Source organism: Phocoena phocoena, chromosome 10 (assembly GCF_963924675.1).
Source record: "Phocoena phocoena chromosome 10, mPhoPho1.1, whole genome shotgun sequence".
Lineage (NCBI taxonomy): Eukaryota > Metazoa > Chordata > Mammalia > Artiodactyla > Phocoenidae > Phocoena > Phocoena phocoena.
In genome coordinates, this window is record NC_089228.1 from 70403924 (window position 1) to 70426614 (window position 22691).

General features: G+C 43.5%; 1 pseudogene; it reads left to right on the top strand.

Moving 5' to 3' along the window:
- The first annotated feature begins 22143 nt into the window (after window positions 1–22143).
- LOC136129823 (large ribosomal subunit protein eL42-like) lies at window positions 22144–22439 on the top strand (annotated as a pseudogene).
- The last annotated feature ends 252 nt before the right edge of the window (window positions 22440–22691 follow it).

Sequence of the window (22691 nt, forward strand, 5' to 3'; positions counted from 1 at the left end):
GAAGGGGTTGGTGGAGGGATGATCGTTTCAGGGGGTTCCTCCCTAGCAGACCAAGTTCAATGCAGGAGCCCCACACTGGGAACCAAACCCACACTTCAGGTGTAACCTCTGCGATTCAGTCATTTTCTATTCGTTTGGTTCAGGTTCCTCATCAGTTAGAAATCATAAACAGGTCTTCAGTTTTATTGGGATTGAATCTTATAATGCATAAGCAAGTGTTCTATTGTTTTTATGATATTGTTTGGGAGCAAGGAGTGCCTTACTAGGTCACCAAACCCATCCTTGCCCCACATGAAAGAGTTTAGAGAGATAGATTGCATTGGGTTCATTAAGCCTCCAGGGGAGTTTTTTATTAGAATTAGGTAACCCCCATGAGGAATCTGTGGGTCCATTATAAACCATGAATACCTCAAAGCAAATTAGCTTAGCTGCTTTCCAAGAATAGGTCTCTGAGAGCAATAATGGGAAATGAGGTAGGTACAATAATGAGTTGGGAAGATTGAGAAGGGATTGCCAAAAAGGAAGGGTCCCAACAGCACCCCGACTACCAGGGAGCCCTGGGACCTTCGGCATGTGGGAGAAGAGGAGGGCATGGGAGGGCATCGAGAACCACCTTCTGAGACCTTCCCAGACCTTTTGTAGACTGGCTCTTCATCACTACTTGAGATCACTCTGAACTCTTTCTCCTCCGAATCTCCTTCTGAGTGTATGGTGGTTCAAAAGCAGTCCATAAATTCTTGAATATTCCTCACTTCAAAAGGTGGAACCTAGTTCCCCTCCCCTTCAACGTGGGCCGAATTTAGGAACACTAGCAAATGGAATGTGGCAAGTGTGATGGTAATAGGCTTTTGGGGGCAGTTTGTGAAAGGCAAGTGGCTTCCCCCTTGTTCTCTCTTGAATCTCTCACTCTGGGAGAATCCAGCTACCATGTTGTGAGTAGCTCTTTGAAGAGGCCCACAAGACCAGGAACAGAAACCTCCTGCTAACAGCCAGTGAGGAACTGAGGCCTCCAGCCAACAGCCACGTGAGTGAGCCGTCTTGGACTCGGACCCTCCACCCCCAGTTGAAGCTTGACTGCAGCTCTTGTGGGTATCTTGGCTGCAATCTCATGGGATACTGAAGCCAGAACCACACTGCTGGCCACTACCGGAGTCCTGAGCCTCAGAAACTGTGTGAGAAAATGTTTGTTTCAAGCCAGTCCACTTAGGGTAGCTTGTTACACAGCAATGGATAATTAATAAGTATGAATTCCTCCTGTGAGTTACTATTTCTTTAAAGATATTGCCTGGCCCCATTATAGGAAAGGAATGCCCTTTGATATCTGTATTAGTAGAATTCTGGGTTGTTTGTTCTCCATTTGCTCCACCCTTACCTGGGATCATTTTGCACCTCTTTTTGCCCTGTTCTCTGCTGTAAGTGGTTGATTCCATGGACTCCCTTGCCCTCGGGCTTCTCTTTGGTTTCTATCCATGGAAAACACTGGCAGGGGAGGAGAGGGCAGGATGAAAGAGAGGTCTGGACATCTACCCCTCTGACTGATTTCCCTCCCACCAGCCTAGGAGGCAAGGGATGATATTACACGTGACTTTATTCTATGCACATCTGCAGAGTTGGAGTTCACTATGTTAAGGTCCATGTATTTAAAAGAAAGCAACTCCCTCTTTGTTCCTCCTTTGAATTAGAAAACAGCCTCTAATTCCCCGAAGATAATCAGATCCACTTACTCAAACCTGCTTCTTCTGCAAGCAAAATCAAGTCCCACCATCTGGATTATATGATTGCTGCTTATTAAATTAAGCTGGGGTAATTACCGGGGTGGAGAAATGACACAAAGAGTATCAAAGGCTGATATTTCTAGAAACACCTCAGAAGCTGTTTCCTGCTCATACAGCCAAAATTGGCTGGGCTGAGAACACTGCATGTGACATGTTACCTTGCTAGAGCAGTCAAGGAGGGGCAAGCGTCTGTGAGTAAGACACGTGCTAGACTGGGAAGAGGCCTGGCTTGGAGCAGGAAGGTCTGGCTCCCTATCCTCACTGGCAAGTTCACTGCCTAACCTTGGGCAAATAACTTCTTGGGTTTTCACAAGTAAACGGGCCTGTCTTATCTACTGCACAGGATGGTGGCTGTGAAAAGCCAATTAAATAGGATTTTGCTGGATTATTAAATATAAGGTGAGGCACAGGGACTTCCCTGGAGGTTAAGAATCCACCTGCCAATGCAGGGGACACAGGTTCGAGCCCTGGTCCGGGAGATCCCACATGCCACAGAGCAATTATGCCCCTGCACCACAACTATTGAGACTGCACTCTAGAGACCAAGAGCCGCAACTACTGAAGCCCGTGCTCCGTAGAACCCGTTCTCTGCAACAAGAGAAGCCACCACAGTTCGAAGCCCACACATGGCAATGAAGAGCAGCCCCTGCTCGCCACATCTAGAGAAAGCCCACGCACAGCAACAAAGACCCAACGCAGCCATAAACAAACAAACAAATAAATATATTTTTAAAAACTGTTAGAAAAAAAAGATGAGGCACAAAAAGGTTAAGCAACTAGTCCAAGAACACATGGACAGTAAGTGGTAAAGCTGGGATTTGAACCCAGAAGTCTGGCTCTAGAATCTGTGCTCTCAAGCACTATGCCCTGTTGGTGGCCTTGACCCTGACCACACCCCTCAGATAGTCCCTTCAGTTAATTCCCTGAGTAACTCTTTAGAGCTCTCACCTCTTTCCTGCTGCAATTCTGTACTATAGTCTATTGTCTTTCACAGTCTTACAAAAGACTCAGAAGGGACTGGGACATACTTAAAAAACTAATTTTGAGTTAAAAGAACTTTATATTTTATATCAAAACCAGATTCTAGGTAAAGAAAGTCTGTTAATTATAAACGAAAAAAAATTCCATTCCCTAGCTCTTTTCTAAAGAATGTTATGAAGCTAACATGAATAACACAAGTCCAAAATCTCTTATCTGAAGGCCTTGGGGCCAGATAGATTTTGGAATTTAAAATGTTTTGGAGTTTTGAAAAGTCTTATTTAATATATTATACACACTGTATGTGTATGCAAAAGTGTTTGAATTACATAACACAGGGTTTAGGAAAGCTTTCAGGAATCAAACAAATTTTCTACAAGAAAACAGACATTCTCACTAAGCGGGATAGATAATGGTTATAAGTAGTTCATGTCAGTAGGTCACATTTTGTTGACAAATGAAGGATGGAAAAACTTTATTTTTCAGAAGTAGTTTGGTTTTTGGAATTAGAGATAAAGGCTTGCGTACATGAGGTAATACAGAATCGGGCCAAGGGTAGTAAACCTAATAAACTGTCATCAGAGAGAGGAGTACACACTTTCCCCTTCTAGTTCTAGTTACTGCCTCAGGGAGGAGGATGGAGATTCCAGCTCTGTTGCCTCCCCAGGTCAAGATGAAAGAGATTTTTTTTTTCCCCTGGAGATTTGGTGCACTGGGGCTGTTCTTATGCTAGGAAACACTGACCCTAAGAAAGAAATCAGAGTTTTTGCTTTTGGGGGTGGGGATAGCTTCTGTTTGCACCTCCAGACCCCCTTCTCCATCTTTTCCACCTTGCTCCGGGCCTCAGAAGGCTGACCTGTAGAGGTGACCTGTGCCCTCTGGTTTCTGACTGGGTTTGTCCAGCGGGGAGTCCTGGAAGGAGATCAGAGCAAGGGAAGGACAGTGGCCGGGCGCTAGTCCCTCAGCTCCTGAGTGACTGCCCTGGGATGGCCGTGTCCTTCAATTGCAGTCACAGCCTCTGTCAAGGTGTCCTCCCCATGTGGCTCTCTCCTTCCTGGGGTCGGTTATCCGTTCCCCTCTCCTTGTTCCTTCAGGCCTAGGAGTGGTTACCACTCTTCAAACACACACACACACACACACACACACACACACACACACACACACACACACACAGAGTCACCAGTTCCAGGATACTGCACTTTCCCTTGGGGCTTCCCTACACCTTTATGTTTATGATTTCCCTTTACCATTTCTCAGCATTCGAAACTCCATGAATATGCATGCTTCTTCCCTGTGTGCTGTTACCCATGGGTCCATTTATTGAGACACAAGAAAGGCCCCCAGAAATGTGTGAGAGGCCGGGTGATCAGGCAAAGATATCAAGGGCGTGGTCATCCAGAGCAGACCCAAGATGGCAGGCATCCCATCAGTCAGTTCACTCCCTATGGCCTCTGCAAGAATCATTTTTCCTAAGAGATGACTCCTTGGTCATCTGGCTTTTCGTTCTTTGGCTGTCTTTCCCTCCCCCAGAGTGACTATATTCAGAAGGCATGGATGTGCCCTCAGAGCTCTGCCTCTACAGTACACTAGAAGGGAGACCTAACTCTGGGCAACTGGAGACTGTTCACGGGACTCACACCTCTACCAGCTTCCGGCACTGCCAGCCTCTTCCAGCCCTCCCTGTTCTACTCTCTCCCCAATCACACCTTGCTTTTCGTCTACCCTTGACCTTTGGGGAAAGGGATAAGCATAGAGAGAGAAAGAGGAGTAGCTGACACCTGCTGGTTCATCTGACTTCCATGCTTGCTTCAAGGCTGCACTGCCACAGTCCCGCAACCAGCCATTTCTTGGTTCATTGCTCAACTTTAGGACAAATTTTTTCCCAGCTCCGAGCACATGGTGCAATGCAGGCAACAAAAGAAAGGTCAAGTCACCGGGTTCTCTATTTTAACACAGAGTAGATAGAACTCAGTCATAGGGAGGAAAAATGCAGGAAGATGTCCTAACAAGCATGGAGGTGACCGTGTCCCTCCTTGTGCTTCTGCAGCAGAGGGTCAAAGGGCAAAGCGTTGCCATAGCATCTGTACCTCTCCCTCATCCTGCCCCCATTCAAAGAAGAGGACGTGAGGCTGAGAAAAGCTTTTATCTGTCAATACATCCCAGACCAGACATCTCCCACCTCTGCAAGGACTAATCTCCTGCTGGCACACTGCATTTCTCCTCTTCTTGATTATGCTAAAATCTCCATCTCATGCCTGCCTTTAATTATACTTCGAAAGGCCCACTTCTGTTGACTTAGCCATATGACTTGGTGAAGCGGTCATGGGTGGGTTGGTGTGGCAGACACCAGGCTGGTACCCTAGCCCGCGCTCCCTGGGCCCTCCAGTGTACACAGTAGCTGTGGTTTTCATCTGCAGCATGGCAGTTCTTCCCACCTGGAGCCTGAGGGTTTTCTCAGATGCCAGAAGAGCTTATTGGCAAGGGTGAGGGGGTGAGCGTTGGTGAGGGGATGCCTCGGAGGTACCCCTCACCCTAGCGGGGCATGGGAGGCAGTAGATCCATGACCAGGGGAACCATCCTGAGGCCTGGTTCACACAGGTCCCCAGGGGGCCCCAGAAGGCCTGCACCCTGGCTGTGCATGGCTGTGTTGCCCACTAGTGCCCCCTGTCCTGTCTTTTCTCCCATCCCTGCCTCCCTTACCTAACTACTTCGCTGTGCTTCCTGGGTTCACCTCCCAAACAGACTACCTGTACCCAAGTACCTGTCCAGAGTCTGTTTTCAGCGAAATCTAAACTAAGACAGTTGGAAAGGAAAAAAAAAAAAACAAAACAAGTCATTTACAGTTGCTCTCTGCTCCTCTCACTTCTCGTTCACTCCTCCACCCCACGGAGGGCTGGCTCTGTCCCTGACACTTTGAAACTCCAGATCTTGCCAAATCCAGTGGTTCTGTACTATCACACTGGACCTCTTGGTAGCAGTTAACTGACCATTTCCTCCTTGCAGAATGCTCCTCTCCCGGTTTCTGGGACAGCATTCTCTCTTACTTTCCTCTTACCACTGAGCTTTCTGTCACGGTCTCAGAGATGCCCTTTTTTTCCCACTTCCCACTTAAGCATCCACATTCCTCAAAGCCCCTCCTTAACCCTCCTCTATTCTCACTCCTCACACTCACTGGGGGCCACCAACTTCACTGGCTTCCATTCCAACAAATGCAAGCGAGGCCCCCATCCATGCATCCCACCCAGGCCTCTGTGTTGAGCCCCATCCTAGGCAAACCTCCCCCTTGGTTAGAACCTCTTCTATGTTCCATGGATCCTCAGATAGGCAGGCTTCCAACTGACATCTCTGTGGTGGAACATTTTTCCTCTAAAAATCTGTCAGAGAAGGATAGAAAAAAGGCAGGAATGTGAGGAAGTGCGATTGGACAAGGTTATGATCGCCTCTACCTTGGGAAGCAATCTAAGCAAAATGAGAGGTGAATGGAAAAAAACGAGTGAAAAGAAAGGTGGCAAAGATACAGGAGAAGGTTTCTGAGAAGGCAGAGGGGGAAGACTAGAAGGAAGGAGGAAGCAAGGTTCAGATTCAGAAATACTTGCAGGTACCAGGGAAATACGCTAATGGCATCCTTGCTAGTTGGCCTGTTTCCTCCTTGAACCAGGGGGAAAGGTCACTTGCTGGGGGTGGAGTGAAATGGAGGCTCTGAGAGTGGAGGTAAAATTTTGGAATGGGGCATGAGTTAGGGTGAAACAAGGGAAAGCACAACACAAACTGGCTTCAAGAAAACAAGGAGGAGATTAAGTGACTGATACAACTTGACAGTCTAAAGGCAGACTTGGATGCAGGCATTGTTTGGCCCAGAGGTTGAGGATTCCATCTGACTCCTGCCATTCTCTTATCCCCCCACCCCTCATGTTTTAGCAACTGTAGACACCGTACCCTCACTGTAACACCCAGAGCGAGGTGGTCTCCTCTGGGGCTCCTGCAGAAGACGGGGGAAGCTTATTTCCCAGAAGCCTCTACAATTGTCTCCTGGTGTCTCATTGGCCCAGATTGGGTGGTGGGCTCATCCATGACGAACCGATCACTGTGGCCAGAGAAATGGGAGAGCTGATTGGCTGAAGCCCATCAGGGTCCACCCCTGGAAATACAAATGAAGTCAAATCCACCCAAACAACATGGTTGAGAATGGGGGAGGGGCACTGCCTCAAAGGAAAATTTGGGTGCTTCTGGGAGGAAATGCTTGAGGTGGGGGAGCCGGCGGAACAGTTGCTGGGAAGTCAACCAACAAAGGTCCAACCTAGTTCGTTTCTGAGGAAAATGTGAGAAGCAATTGTTGAAACATTTGTCAAGGTGATAGGGATAGAGTAGGATAATTAAATAGTCAGTTTAGAAATCCCACTAGGGGATTAAGGGTAGAAAGGGAATTTTAAGAGAGTTCTGGAGACTGTTGTAAACTAATGACCACTCAGGAAAAGAACCCAGTAACCTAATCTACACTACCTTGAAGGAAGACCAGGTGCACCCAAGTGCCAGACACACTCAGGCCACAAACCCTGATAGTTAAAACACACGACAGTAGATATGGGGTCTGAGTCTTGTTACATGAAATCAGAGAGCTAACTGTCCTTGAAGAGTAGCATTTCTACATGTAGTCAAGACAGGAATATAGGTGAAAGGGGACATTCTACTGAAACCTGAGATGAACTACCGTATCATAGTATATGTTACCACCCTTTTGCTAATATACATATGATTTAGATAGCACCGTGATGGTCCTGGTTAAACCATATAGGGCCAAGGGAGGAATTAATGATGTAAGCCTTGACATCTGCCCAAGAATGAGGAAGAAGGTGGCCCTCTCCCCCCCAACCCCGCCGCTTTTTCTTTGATTATAAAAGTGTTGCCGCCTTTGTTCTCGGGGCTGCGCTCCCTTGCGTGCCTGCTTGTATCTCTCACAAGCATTCTGTGCTAATAAACTCACTCTGCCTGCTGCTTTGCCTCTTACTGAATTCTTCCTGTGCTGAGACAAAAGAACCTGAGCTTCAGTAAGTCCTGACACCAGGTGAGCTGGAGGGAGACGCCAGAGGGAAGAGATATGGGGACATATGTATATGTATAACTGATTCACTTTGTTATAAAGCAGAAACTAACACACCATTGTAAAGCAATTATACTCCAATAAAGATGTGAAAAAAAAAAAAAAAAAAAGACAGTGGGCTCGAATCTCGTCCTAGTCAGGGATCGTGGGTTCAGGTCTCAATCGGAGCTGCGGGGGCGGGGGCGGGGGGGTGGGTCAAGTCCCAGCCCATAGGTTTACATCCCAATCTGAGTTTTGGCTGGGTTTGAGTTCCACCCGAGACGGGGTGTGGCTTCAAAGGCGTGCTGTGCTCAGGCGGGGTTTTGATGTGTGTGGAGCAGAGAAATCTGTAGTGCCTTCATGCCTCTTGGTTTTATGATTGTCTGTGGCAGCCTGGTGGTAGGAGGGGAGAAAGTGAACAACAGGATTGATCCAAAGTTAGAGGCCTGCCAGGTACCTGTGAGGACAACTGGGCAAGATGTGAGCCGAGGGTACTAGAGGGCTTGAAGTGATGGTGGGGGAAGCAGGGAATTTGGAAAGGAGCTGAGAGATTAAGCTTAAATGGAGCGGTTCAGGGACTGAACTTGCGGGTGAACTCAGAGAAGGTTGGGTTGGGAGGAACAGGAAGTGTCCCCGGGAGACAGCAAGAGAGACGCAGTGAGCTAGAGAGAGAAAGCTAGCGAGAAAGGATGCGGGTGACATACTGGCATTTAAACTTCAGAGGGAGACAGTGATGGGAAGGGGTTTCCCGGGTTCTATTTTCTCAATGATGACATCATGACACACGTATGACAAGTCAGAGTGGGCTCGATAGCAACACAGTAAACATCTAAAAACCCACACCAAAAAAAAAAAAAAACAAACACGAAAACAAAAATCCCACACCAGCCTCAGGAATCTGAGACATATCACCAAGGTTTCATCTGCCTGGGTGTCCTGTCCCCCAAATGTCAGTCCAGCTGGGCTCTTTGGGCAGAAGGGCCACTGGGGGCTACTGGCCATCTACCTGTCTCCAAAACTGTCTATATAACTCTGAGACCACCTCGCAGTTTTCCTTCAGCCACGGGCTCTGGAAGAGTTTGTTTTGTTTTATTTTTAGTTATTTTGCCTTTTTGTTCCAGGATGGTTCAGAGCACCTTGGTTCTTGAGACAGAAAAGAATGGAAAGGAAGGATGCCAGGAATAGAACACACTGTATGTTCTAACGTTTTTATTTTTTAATCAAACACATACTCTGGGTTAAGGAGATGTGCACAGAATTTCGACAGGATGATCAGGCAAAAGGAGACTTAGGTGGGATCTAAAGTTCTAGTTGACTGGCTTGACCACTGATGTGCTCTGTGAATTAAATCCAATTATTTAAATATACAGACCCTCGGTTATTACATATACACAATGAGCTTAATTATGGCTTTATACCAGAGGTCAGCAAACTTTCTCTGAAAAGTTTGTGAGTAAATATTTTAGGTTTGGTGGGTCATACAGTGTCTGTTACACCTACTCTGCTGTCGTAGCAGGAAAGCAGCCGCAGACAATATGTCAACCTGGAACTCTGGCTGTGTCCCAATATGACTTCATGTACAAAAACAGGCAGTCACAGACTAATTGTAAAATGCAAAACTATAAAACTCTTGAAGACAATGTAGGAGAAAACCTAGATAACGCAGGAGGAAACTAGATAGCCTTGGGTATGGCAATGACTTCTTAGATACAACACCAAAGACACGATCCTTGAAAAAAAACAGACTTCATTAAAATTAAAAATTTCTGCCCTGTGAAAAACAATATTAAGAGAATGAGGAGATCAGCCACAGACAGGGAGAAAATATTTGCAAAAGACACATCTGATAAAGGACTGTTATCCCAAATATACAAAGAACTCTTAAAACTCAACAGTAAGAACACACACAACCCAACTTAAAAAATGGGCCAAAGAGCTTAACGGACACCTCATCAAAGAAGATATACAGATGGCAATAAGCATACGAGAAGATGTTCTACATCATATGTCATTGAGGAAATGAAAATTAGAACAAGAATGAGATTTTTCTACACCCCTACTAGAATGGCCAAAGTTCAAAACACTGACAACATCCAATGCTGATGAGGATGTGAAGCAGCAAGAATTCTCATTCATTGACAGCAGGAATGCAAAATGATGCAGCCAGTCTGGAAGGTAGTTTGGTGGTTCCTTACAAAACTAAACACATTCTTATTATACGATCCAGCAATTGTGCTCTTTGGCATTTACCAAAGGAGTCGAAAACTTATGTCCACACAAAAGCCTGCACACAGATGTTTCTAGAAGCTTTACTCAAAATTGTCAAAAACTTGGAAACGACCAAGATGTCCTTCAGTAGGCGAATGAACACATAAACTGTGGTATAGCCATACAATAGAATACTATTCACTGCTAAAAAGAAATGAGGTATCAAGCAATGAAAGATATGAAAGAACCCTAAATACATGTTACAAAGTGAAAGAAATCAATCTGAAAAGGCTACATACTGCATGATTCTAAATATATGACATTCTAGAAAAAGCAAAATCATAGAGACGGTGAAATAAGTCAGCAACTGTCAGAGGTTGGGGAAGGATGAATAGGCAGAGCACAGAACATCTTTAGGGCAGTGAAAAGACTCTGATACCATAATGGTAAGTACATGTCATTCTTCATTTGTCCAAACCCATAGAACGTACAACACCAAGCGTGAACCCTAATGTAAACTATGGACTCTGGGTAACTATGATGGATCGGTGCAGTACTCTGGTGGGAGACGGTGATAATGGGGAGGCTGTGCACGAGTGGGCACAGGTTAGACGTGGGAAATCTCTGTACCTTCACCTGGCTTTTGCTATGAACCTAAAGCTGCTCTAAAAAATTAAAGTCTTAATAAAATAAAACAGGCAGCAGGCAGGATTTGACTCCTTGAAGTATAAAAAGGGGAGTATATGTGAGAGCACATAACCTGTTTCTTGGGTCCCTTTGATCTAGCTTTGGCCACTAATGGGGACTCATCACCTCTGTGGTCTAATCCAACCTCTCTCACCTAGATGTTTCTGGGAGGCCCAGTGGCTGTCTCAAAGATGCTAATAAATACAACAGACTAGTTTTTTCCTGCTCATCTCCCCCGCACACACACACACACACACCTTTACTTTGTTAGTAACTAAGGCCTGCTCTGCCAGGTGAAAGACCCTCAGCCCTTTAGATGCCAAGCCCCTCAACCCCCTGCCCTCACCTGTGCCCAGTACAACCCTGCACTACCAGATGGTAGCATCACATGCTGTCAAAAACTACACAAATTACACTATGTTCATAGCAAGTAGGGTTGAAAGCGTCTCATGTTATTAACATCTAATAGAGGGCTATTAAAAAGAAAACAGGTAGGGCTTCCCTGGTGGCTCAGTGGTTGAGAGTCCGCCTGCCGATGCAGGGGACATGGGTTTGTGCCCCGGTCCGGGAAGATCCCACATGCCGCGGAGCGGCTGGGCCCGTGAGCCATGGCCGCTGAGCCTGCGTGTCCGGAGCCTGTGCTCCGCAATGGGAGAGGCCACAACAGTGAGAGGTCCGTGTATCACAAAATAAAATCTATTTAAAAGAAAACAGGTAAACTGGTGTCCAATTATGCCTGATGTAATGGGGAGAGAGATTTAATATGGGGATGGCATGAGGGTAAGGCTGATGTATTAGAACACCTATTGCTAGCTACTAGAATTAACTTCTATTGTCAAGCCACTAAAAAGTCATTGGTTTATTTTTCATCTACATCACAGTTTGATGCATGCTGGGGCAAACTCCACAAAGTCATTCAAGGACCCAGTCTTCTTACATCATAGGAGGCCACCATCTTTTAGGAATGTCCCTTTCTCTGCATTCAACCAGAGCTAGAAAAAGATGGGAGAAGGAGGGAGTAGAGAATTTTGTAGGGAGATTTTCATGAGTCATACCTAAAGATGGTAACATCACTTCCATTTATGTTTCCTTGGCCAACCAATTCATATGGCCAAACCTAGCTGCAAAGGAGGTTGGGAAATGTAGTCAAACTGTGGATCCAGACAAAGAAGAAACATGTTCGTTGAACATATAGGAAGACTATGACAGGTGGGGATGAACTGAATGACAGACATTACTTGCTACTCAGAATTACTTTCCTGGTTGACAACTGAGTCTGTTCCTGTTGGGACACAATTCTCTATGGGTCTCGCCTTCTGAGCAGAGAAACTGACAGCACCCTGGGCTATCTTTTTTTTTTTTTTTTTTTGCGGTACGCGGGCCTCTCACTGTTGTGGCCTCTCCCGTTGTGGAGCACAGGCTCCGGACATGCAGGCTCAGCGGCCATGGCTCACGGGCCCAGCCACTCCGCGGCATGTGGGATCTTCCCGGACCGGGGCACGAATCCGTGTCCCCTGTACGGGCAGGCGGACTCTCAACCACTGCGCCACCAGGGAAGCCCCTAGGCTATCTTTTCATGGATGTCTGACAGATCCTTGGAAGGTGGAAACAGTGTCTCCCTCCAGAGCAGAGGGCACATTTATTTGATGTCCAGGATTAAAAATATAGTACAACCCTCTGGGGCAAAGGTTAGACACATTTGCTTGCAGCCCCTTGAAGGACTGAGGTTTCCTAAGTTTGGGGGCTTCTCAGGTGTGATGCAAATCTATTACGTGCTCAGCATCCACCTGGGCTCAGCCCTGCATTGCCCCATGGCACTCGGTGGGCAAGGAGAACCAGTGCTAACGTGAAGCTCATGCTGCCTGCTGCGCTATGAGTAATGAAGTCCCTTGTTTCCAGCCAGGCATTCTGTGTCTTCTGGAAGCAGCCCTCACACTGCCAGGCTAAGTTGTCAGGCTTGCAAGTAAGGTTAAATCTCAGACCCTTTGGTTTTTGAGAGTTACCTGATCAGATGCATCGTGGTCAACATCTAGTAGATGCCTCTGGCTCGTTAACCTTCTCTAGACTCATGGGACCCCAAGTAGCAGACCTGATTCACACTTAAGTTGAATACCCTGTGCTCAGCTATATGAAATGACATCAGTGGTAACAGTGAAGCCCCTATAGGCACGTGTAACCTAATATCAGGGTCTCCGCAACGTGGAGCCCCAGGGCACCATTCACATCATAGTCTAGAAATATGCAATGTGGCTGCTCTTAACTATTGCAATACTTCATTGTCTCTAACACCATCTATGGGAAAATACACCATTATTTTAGGTGCCACTGCAGAAAAGAAAAAAAGCTGCCAATTAAACCATAACAAAAATGCTCTCTATTATTTTGATTTTTTACTGTATATTTATTGAAGGATCTGATACTTATTTAGACAGATTTATCATATCTCAACCTTGTGTACACATAGGAAGAAAAATAACTGTTCCTATTCAACATTACTGGAGGGTCTGGCCAGTACAATAAGAAAAGGCAAGGGGCTTCCCTGGTGGCGCAGTGGTTGAGAGTCCGCCTGCCAATGCAGGGGACGCGGGTTCGTGCCCCGGTCCGGGAAGATCCCACATGCCGCGGAGCAGCTAGTCCCGTGAGCCATGGCCGCTGAGCCTGCGCGTCCGGAGCCTGTGCTCCGCAACGAGAGAGGCCACAACAGTGAGAGGCCCGTGTACCGCAAAAAAGAAAGAAAGAAAAGGCATAAAAGTTGGAAAGGAAGAAAAAAACTGTCTCTGTTTGCAGACAACATGATTGTTTATGCAGAAAATCCCAAAGAATCTAAAATAAGTTCCTAGTGTGTTTATCCTGGTTGGAGGATACTAGGTGAATACAGAAAAGTCAATTTTATTTTCTTATACTGCCAATGAACTATTATAAATGAAAAATTAATGCCATTTGCAATAGCACCCAGAAAAGCCCATGAAATACTTAGAGCTAAATCAAATATATGAAAGGTTTATGCTTAAAACTATAAACATTGCTGAGAGAAGTAAAAAACCTAAATAAATGGAAATACTGTGTTCATGGATTGGAAGACTCAATATTGTCAAGATATCAGTTCTCTTCAAACTGATCTATAAGTTTAACACAATCCCCAAATTCCAAAATTCTAGTTTTTTTTTCTTTGTAGAAAAGGAAAAGCTGATTCTAAAATTTACAAGGAAGAGCAAAGGGAAAAGAATAGCCAAAGTAATTTTGAAAAACAAGAATGAGTTCAGAGGACTTACACTATTTTGAGATTTACTGTAAAGCTGAAGCCATCAAGATAGTATGGAATTGGCCAAAGGATAGACAAATAGATCTGTGGAATAGAACAGAAAATAGACTCACTTATATGTTCAATTGATTCTCAATAAAGTTGAAAGGGCATTTAAATGGAGAAAAAGTTTTTCAGCAAACGGTAATGAAACAATTGGAAATTAACCTATACCTTGTACCATATACAAAAGTTAACGTGAAATGGAGTATAGACCTAATTGTAAAAACCTAAAACTCATAAAACTTCTACAGAAAAACAGGAGAAAATCTTTGTTACATCTAGTTTGGCAAAGATTTCTTAGATAGGACGCAAAAAGCCCTGAGTCATAAAAGAAAAAAAAAACTTGATAAATTGGACTTCATGAAAATTACATATTCTGCTCTTGGAAAGACACTGTCAAGAAAATGAAAAACAGGCCACAAACTAAGATAGTACTCACAAAACATCTGATAACGGATACCCAGAATATAAAGAACTCTCATAACTCAGTAAGAATATAACCCAACTAAAAGTGATTTGAACAGACACTTCTTCAAAGGAGATAAACAGATAGCAAATAAGGCCATGAAAAGATGCCCAACATCATTAGGAAAATGTAAGTTAAAACCACAGTGAGATACCACTACAAACTAGGAGAATGACTATACTTTTAAAAAGCTGATCATACCAAGCCCTGGAGAGGTTGCAGAGTAACGAGAACTTTCATTCATTGCTGGTGGGAATGTAAAATGGTGGAGACACTTTGGAAAACCGTTCAGCCCTTTGTTATAAACTTAAACACAGACTCATCACACAACCCAGCAATCCTACTCCTAAGTATTTACCCATGAGTCATAAAACTGTATATCCATACAAAAACCTATACCTAAACATTTATAGCTTTGTTCATAACTGCCAAAAATGAGAAACAGTCCAAATATTCTTCTATCATGAACGGATGAAGCCTGGTATAATCACACAATTGAATACTACTCAACAATAAAAAGAAATGAACTGCTGATAAATGCAAAAACATGATGCTAAGTGAAAGAAGCCAGGCACAAAATACTCCATGACGTTATAGAAAAGAGAAAATGACAGAGATAGAAAACAGTGGTTGCCAAGAGCTGGGAGTGTGGGTTGGGGATTGGATACAAAGGGGCACGAGGAACTGTTAAAAATATTCTATCTCTTGATTTCAGTGGTGGATACATGACATTACACATTTTTATCAATTCATAGAACTGTATACCTAAAAACGGTGCATTTTACGATATGTAAATTATACCTCAATAAATCTGACTTAAATTTTTAAAAATTGGTTAAGGAATCCCTTTTTTTTTTTTTTTTTTTGCGGTACACGGGCCTCTCACTGTTGTGGCCTCTCCCATTGCAGCCGCTCCGCGGCATGTGGGATCTCCACGGACCGGGGCTCCCCTGCATTGGCAGGCGGACTCTCAACCACTGCGCCACCAGAGAAGCCCAGGAATCCCTATATTTTTCCCCATAGAATCCAAGTCCTCTGAATTCTTTTCTTTTTTTTTTTAATAGATCTTGATTGGAGTATAATTGCTTCACAATACTGTGTTAGTTTCTGTTGCACAACAAAGCGAATTATTTTCAATGAGAGCTGATGTCAGAGTTCTTCCATGCTCTATCATTCTCTGGGGAATTAGCAGCTTTGGTAATATTCTTAAGAGGGCTGTACTATTGTCTCTGGGATTTTCTTTCAAGCTGCCGAAGCTCATCTGACGAGCTTTGATGCTGGGTCTTTATTGATCTTACTAACAGTTGTCAAATAGAAGGTTTGCCGACAACAATCAGGGTTCATATTTCCGGTGGCATATTGGTCAATTGCAAATCCTGTACATTTTAGTCAACGACCGTTTCAAGACAATTTGAATGTGGGTTAACATCTAACGTTTGTGCACAGGCAGACAACAACAACTACATTGTGGCTGCCACATGGATAACAGCAACTGCAAGAATGTCAGCTTCAGGGGTATTAAAAGGTGAGAAATGCTCATCTTCAAGTTGATAAGATATTATCACTGGGAGAAGTGGAGAAGCTGGACTCCAAAGGCCCTTTCGAAAATCCTGTCAAAGACAGCGACATGGCAGACTATTTTTAATTAGTCTTAATTCTTTTCAGAGAACTATGTTTTCAATTATTTTAGGTAATGTGTATACACAATACAAAATCCAAACTGTGAAACAGAGAATACAGTGAAAAATAAGTCTCCCTCCAACCCCTGACCCTCAGACACCAAGTTCCCTCCCTGAGAGAGAACCACTGTTGGGGGTCCCCTATGTCTGAACTGCTTGAGAAGGATCACTCTGGCAACAAGGCAGAGACTGAAGAAGCGGGGGGAAAAAAAGGCCATTTGTCAACTAAGAAGAAATGACAAGGGCTTCTCTGGTGGCGCAGTGGTTGAGAGTCCACCTGCCGATGCAGGACACGGGTTCGTGTCCCGGTTCGGGAAGATCCCACATGCCGCGGAGTGGCTGGGCCCGTGAGCCATGGCCGCTGAGCCTGTGCTCCGCAACAGGAGAGGCCACAACAGTGAGAGGCCCACGTACCACAAAAAAACAAAAACAAGAAGAAATGACAAAAGTCTGGTGGGGGGGGTGCAGGAAATGAAGACATAAATTCAGGTAGTGGGGATGTATCATTGAGAATTGCACTTAGTTACAAATACAAGCAATCTGAATAATAGTGACTTAAGACAAAGATTTATATTTTTCTCACATATAAGAAGTCTGGGTGAGCATTTAAGGGCTGATGTAGCTGTTCCGTTATGTCATTAATACTCAAGCCTCTTCTATATTTGTGCTCTACCATCTTTAGAAGGTTGCCTCAAGGTAGCAAAATGGCCAGTGCTGCTCCAGCCATCATATCCATATACCAAAGACAGAAGGAAGGGCAAGAGTGCATGTGCTTGCTCTCTCCTATTTATCCTAATTCAGATCAACTCTCTGCCCTTCTGCTTTTCTATCTGCTCTCTGTTTCAGCAGGCTGGCCTGTGTGGGCTACATCAGTGGCTTTCTTGCCCTTGGCGTTGTGATGGGTTCAGCCAATACAATCCATGGAAGGAGATGAGAATGTGAGCTCAGGATTTCTTTCCCTCTGACTCCCTTTCTACAAAGTCACATCTGGCTGGCTGCCTCTTTTTACCTGAAGGCCACTGTTCTCAAGGCAGTCTGCTCTACCCGACCCTCTCCTCACCAGTGCAGAAATAGAGATAACAGCTTGGCTGACCCTAATTTTGTACTCGTATTCTATCCTTCATGATTTCTATACATAGTGTGCCAGCTGTTCCCTTGCTGGGATTCTGAATGACACAAGTCACAAGCTAGTTGAGTCAGCCTCTTTTAAGAAAATTTCCTAAAAGTTTCACCCAACAATTTTTACTTGTAGTTAGAAGTTAGATGGCCATCCTTACAAAGGGAGGGAGGGATATACAGGTGACTTATTGGTGGTGGTTTTTTCGAGACTGGTCATTTGTAATGAAGAAGGCAAGTTGGATACTGAGTAGGCAGCTAGATGATTCTATCATAGGAGTGACTAGAGGGAAAAATAAAGATGCCCTGTGAGAAACAATATTAATTTGCAATCAACCAGACTGAGAACAGAGGGACAATGCACCAATCATTGAATTTCCAGTAACAGTCACATTTTAAAGGTCACTGTCAAATTCATAGGTGACTGCCCTTGAAAGTCCCAAACTTTGAAAGTCTTTTTCTCCCCCGTCTTAAAGAGCCTCTTGTAGAATCTGATTAAAAATAGACTTTTTTAACTCTGAAAAAGCACACGTAAACCATATGCACAATTGTTTAACAATATTCTTTCTACACAAAGATCCAATGCAATAAAATCTTTTTTTTTTTGAAGCATAGCATGGTTGTTAAGAAGTTGTATCCTGGAGCTAAACTACCTAAGTTTGAAATCTGGTTCCACATGTACCAGTGGTGTGTCCTTGAGCAAGTTACCTAGCCTCTGTGTTTGTTTCCTCATCCATAAAGTGGGTGGGGTGGCCATGAGGATGCATTTGGCAGACCTTCTAGTTCAGGGAGTGTATTGTCTGAGGGCCCCTGCTGCTGCACTTTGGAATCTACTGTGACATTTGTGACAGAGCCACTTCTCCCATGGGCATCTCCCCACCAATGATGTAATATGGCAGGAAGACCAAGGCAGACCCATTTCTGGAAGACACTAGATTCCATCAGCTAACTTTGGCTCGAAGACAACTCCCTCCCTGAGCTCTGATGAACTTCACTAGGACTGCTCTGCAGTCTAAGACACTTCTACCAACCTCCCTTCTCTTTCTCCTTCACTCAATGTTAGACTTGGGCTGTGGTCTAGTGACTCTCTCAGCCATTACCAGCTCCCCTTCATTTCCTTTTTCACAGGCATTTTCCTTTCCTTGGCACGCTTATTCTGATCTTGGCGTCTGCTTCTTGGAGGACCTGGACTAACACAGTGGGGATAATACCAGTTCCTACCTCTCACTGAGTTGTTGAGAGGATAAATGAGTTAATTCATTTACTGTGCTTACAATAGTGCTTGACAGATAGTAATACTTCAATCCATTTCAGTTATTAAAGACAAGACCAGATCTTACATTTCTGGTATTATAGCAGATTAGATAACCCCCAAAACCTTCCATTATTAAATACCATAAAAGTATGATGAAATATAGAAAATAGTCTTCTACCTGCATAGCTGAGTTTATAAAAAATATTAATCCTAGGGGAAAAATGGAGAGAGACCTAAAAAACAGAGCAGTAGTCTTGATTTCACACTGCAGCTGTCCCCAGGGAATTTGATGGAGCCTTTGAACGTAAAGCTGAGAATTGTCAAAGAGCTTTAGAAAAAAGGTGGGGACTAAAAGCCAAACCATCAGCAAAGAGAGATATAAAGGAAGCTTGTCCATCTTCACTTGTATCTGGATAAAGGGAAAAGATCCCTCAAGACTGAAGGCAGAGTTTGGCATTTATACTACTCTTGTGGCTGAGAACTCCCAAGCTGATAATAGCTGTGACAAAGGGAATACAAGTCCTCTCTGGAGGGACAAACCCTCAGCTAAGGATTCTCAGTCTTCTCTTCAATATAGTCCTGCTGAAGATGAACTCACAATCCAAAATTGCAGAACAAACAAGGAAATACTCCACCATGAGTGAGCATTAGCAATATGAGGAGCAGGATTAGGTTTCTAACAACTTAAGATACTTATTTTATAATTTCTGGCTGATATAGCTAATACATTAAAGAACAGAATTTTTAAAAACATAACGACTGTGTCTTTATTCCTATCCCGCCCCTAGGTCCTTCAGAGCCTTTTTTTTTTTTTAGATTCCATATATATGTGTCAGCATACGGTATTTATTTTTCTCTTTCTGACTTACTTCACTCTGTATGACAGTCTCTAGGTCCATCCACCTCACTACAAACAACTCAATTTCATTTCTTTTTATGGCTGAGTAATATTCCATTGTATATATGTGCCACGTCTTCTTTATCCATTCATCTGTCGATGGACACTTAGGTTGCTTCCACGTCCTGGCTGTTGTAAATAGAGCTGTAATGAACATTGTGGAACATGACTCTTTTTGAATTATGGACTTGAGGACATGGGGAGGGGGAAGGGTAAGCTGGGACGAAGTGAGAGAGTGGCATGGACTTATATATACTACCAAAGGTAAAATAGATAGCTAGTGGGAAGCAGCCACATAGCACAGGGAGATCAGCTCAGTGCTTTGTGACCACCTAGAGGGGTGGGATAGGGAGGGTGGGAGGGAGACACAAGAGGGAGGAGATATGGGGATATATGTATATGTATAGCTGATTCACTTTGTTATAAAGCAGAAACTAACACACCATTGTAAAGCAATTATACTCCAATAAAGATGCTTAAAAAATAAAATAAAATAAAAAACATAACGAAAGATTGAGATTCTCAAAAAGAACCAAACACAATTTTAAAGACTGCCTTATCTGAGGTTCTCTAGAAAGCAGAGCCTGAGGCAAGGATTAGGATGCTGATCTTTTATTCAGGAGATGAAGCCTGTTGAGATGAAGGCAAGGAAGAAAAGGGGAAGTAGGGCAAGGAAAGGTGTGAAGCAAGGTGATATGATGCATTACAGTGCCGTCTCTGTTTGATAAGCTATGAAGAGACAGCTAGCCACTCTCTCTTTGCCTAACACCCAGGACTTCTCTGGAAGGTTTTCGAAAAGAAACAGCACTTCTGATTGGAAGGAGAATTTATCTGCCCAGCTCCCTCCTGTTACCCATTTCCTATTGCCCAAATCCACTCCACGGAGAGGTAACCCATAGGTGTTGCACTGTTCATCCTTTGATGTCACTCAGGAAACCAGATCCTCTGTTCAGAAGTAGAGGAGCAACTTGGTGCAGACACCCTGGCATGTGGAAGGTGAAGCAATGCAATCCCAGGCCTCTAGCCAGCCTGGGGAGCTCAGCAGAGTACCTGTACACTGTGTGAGTTACTGGCAGTTGCAAGAACTTTGAGAATAGGGAGGCAGTTTGATTCTGAGAAGGAACAAGGTTAGTTTCTGATGTTAAATTAGATATGCAGTCATTGAAATTGAGAAATACTGTCCAGTGGATAAACAGTATATTGGATCCAGATGAAGACAAAATTGTGGATATAGAGATAAATTAAATTATACCTATGTGCTGTATTCTGGATAAAGAAAAAAAGCAAAAAAAAAAAAAAAAGAGGCATGAAAGAGTAAAAAGTCCAATTTATACCCAATAGGAATTTCTGAAGGTGAGACTAGAGGATAAGAGGTTACACTGATAAAGAGCATGCATCCTTAGATTCAGTTTCTATGTGATATTTTTGATGCCCAAGGGCAGCTTTTGTACACAGAGAGGTTTATTTTCATTTATTTGGGTTTGATTTTTAAAACTTTACTTACTGAAATTATAAATTTAAAAGTCTAGATTTTCTTAAACTCCTAAATTCATCTTATGAATTTTATTACACGATTTTAAATCCAGTAAATTTTATATAAAATAGAAATAATTTTCAGGGAAGCTTTAACATAAATCGGACTGATTACTTAAGGGGATTAGATTTTAATTAATGTTAAGTAAACTTGAATAGGACAGGCTAATTACCTTTACTTCAAATAATATGCATACATTAATGTATGCAATTTTCTTTAAGACGTTGTAATGTCTAAACTCAAGAAACTTATGACCCAATAAGCTAATCCTTCCCACATCATCAAACAACTCTCTAATGCAAGTTCTTTTAACCACTCTACCACTGTTTATAAACTAAATCACTTACACCATTCAACTTCGAATCAAGCATTTAATTTGGAATTGCAGGCCAATCTGTCACACATTCTAATATACCAAATTCAATTATATTTTACAAGTATTTTAAATGCCAAACACAGTGATCATCTTGATTGTAACCCAAAATGATTAATGCCATGGGTTTGACATACTTCATAATTTCATGTTTCTGGGGTTAAGAGACACAACCCAGTGAGGTTTACTGTGACTTTAAATTCCTGAGCCAATAACTCATGATGACAGTATGCCTGTCACCTGAGGCAAGTTGGAGGTACGTATTGAACAGACACATTTGGTACAGGGATGCCAGACCTGCAGCTGCCTATGTCCAGTGTGGTCTTTCCTGCATCACAGATTGACATACTGAGTCCAGTTTTAGAAATCTTGAAATTATAGGAGACCCCAAATCTATACCCTTCAGGTGGGGTTGATACCTCCTGTTCCAACTACACAACCACACAATACTTTTTGTAACCTCTTTCCGTTCTGATGACGAGATGTTATCATCTGAATTCTTCAACCTCCAACCAGATTGCAACTGATTTTGTTCATTCATCTCATTACTGTCTGGCTGAACTCTATTTTCATCTTTTTTTCCCTCTGTCTTTGGACCACAAGGTTTTGGCAGAATCTAGTCAGACTTTCCTTATCTATAGTCTTTGACTGGCTTCATGATCACAGCAATCATGAGTGGCATAAATAAAAACAGATGCACACCAAGACACACTGAAGTGCAGAAGAACAACGAAAACAGAGAGAACATCTTGAAACAACCACGGTTTTTTGTGCCAATAGTGCTCCTGCAAACATGGTGAAAATGCCTTAAACCGGTGGGACTTTCTGTAGGAAGTGTGGCAAGCTCCAACCCCACAAGGTGGCACAGTACAAGAAGGGCAAGGAGTATCCATATGCCCAGGGAAAGTGGCATTATGACAGGAAGCAGAGTGGCTATGGTGGGCAGACTAAGCCAATTTTCTGGGAAAAAGCTAAAAGGACAAAGATTGTCCTGAGGCTGCAGACCAAAGAATTCTGGCTATTAAGAGATGCAAACACTTTGAACTGGGAGGATTTAAGAAGAGAAAGGGCCAAGTAATTCAGTTCTAAGCTTCATCTTTTGGTGTTATGAAGATAATAAAATCTTGAGGTTAAGTTAAAAAAAATAGAAAAATGACATATCACCAAAGTGAAGTGATAAATAGATAGCAGACTTCTAATCAACAGCACTTGAATAATATCTTTGAAGTAAGAGAAACAATGAATCTACAATTTTATACCCAGTCAAGCTATCATTCAGGAATGGGGAAACAAGTCATTTTCAGAAAGGCAAAGACTAGATTCATTAACAAACACTGAAAA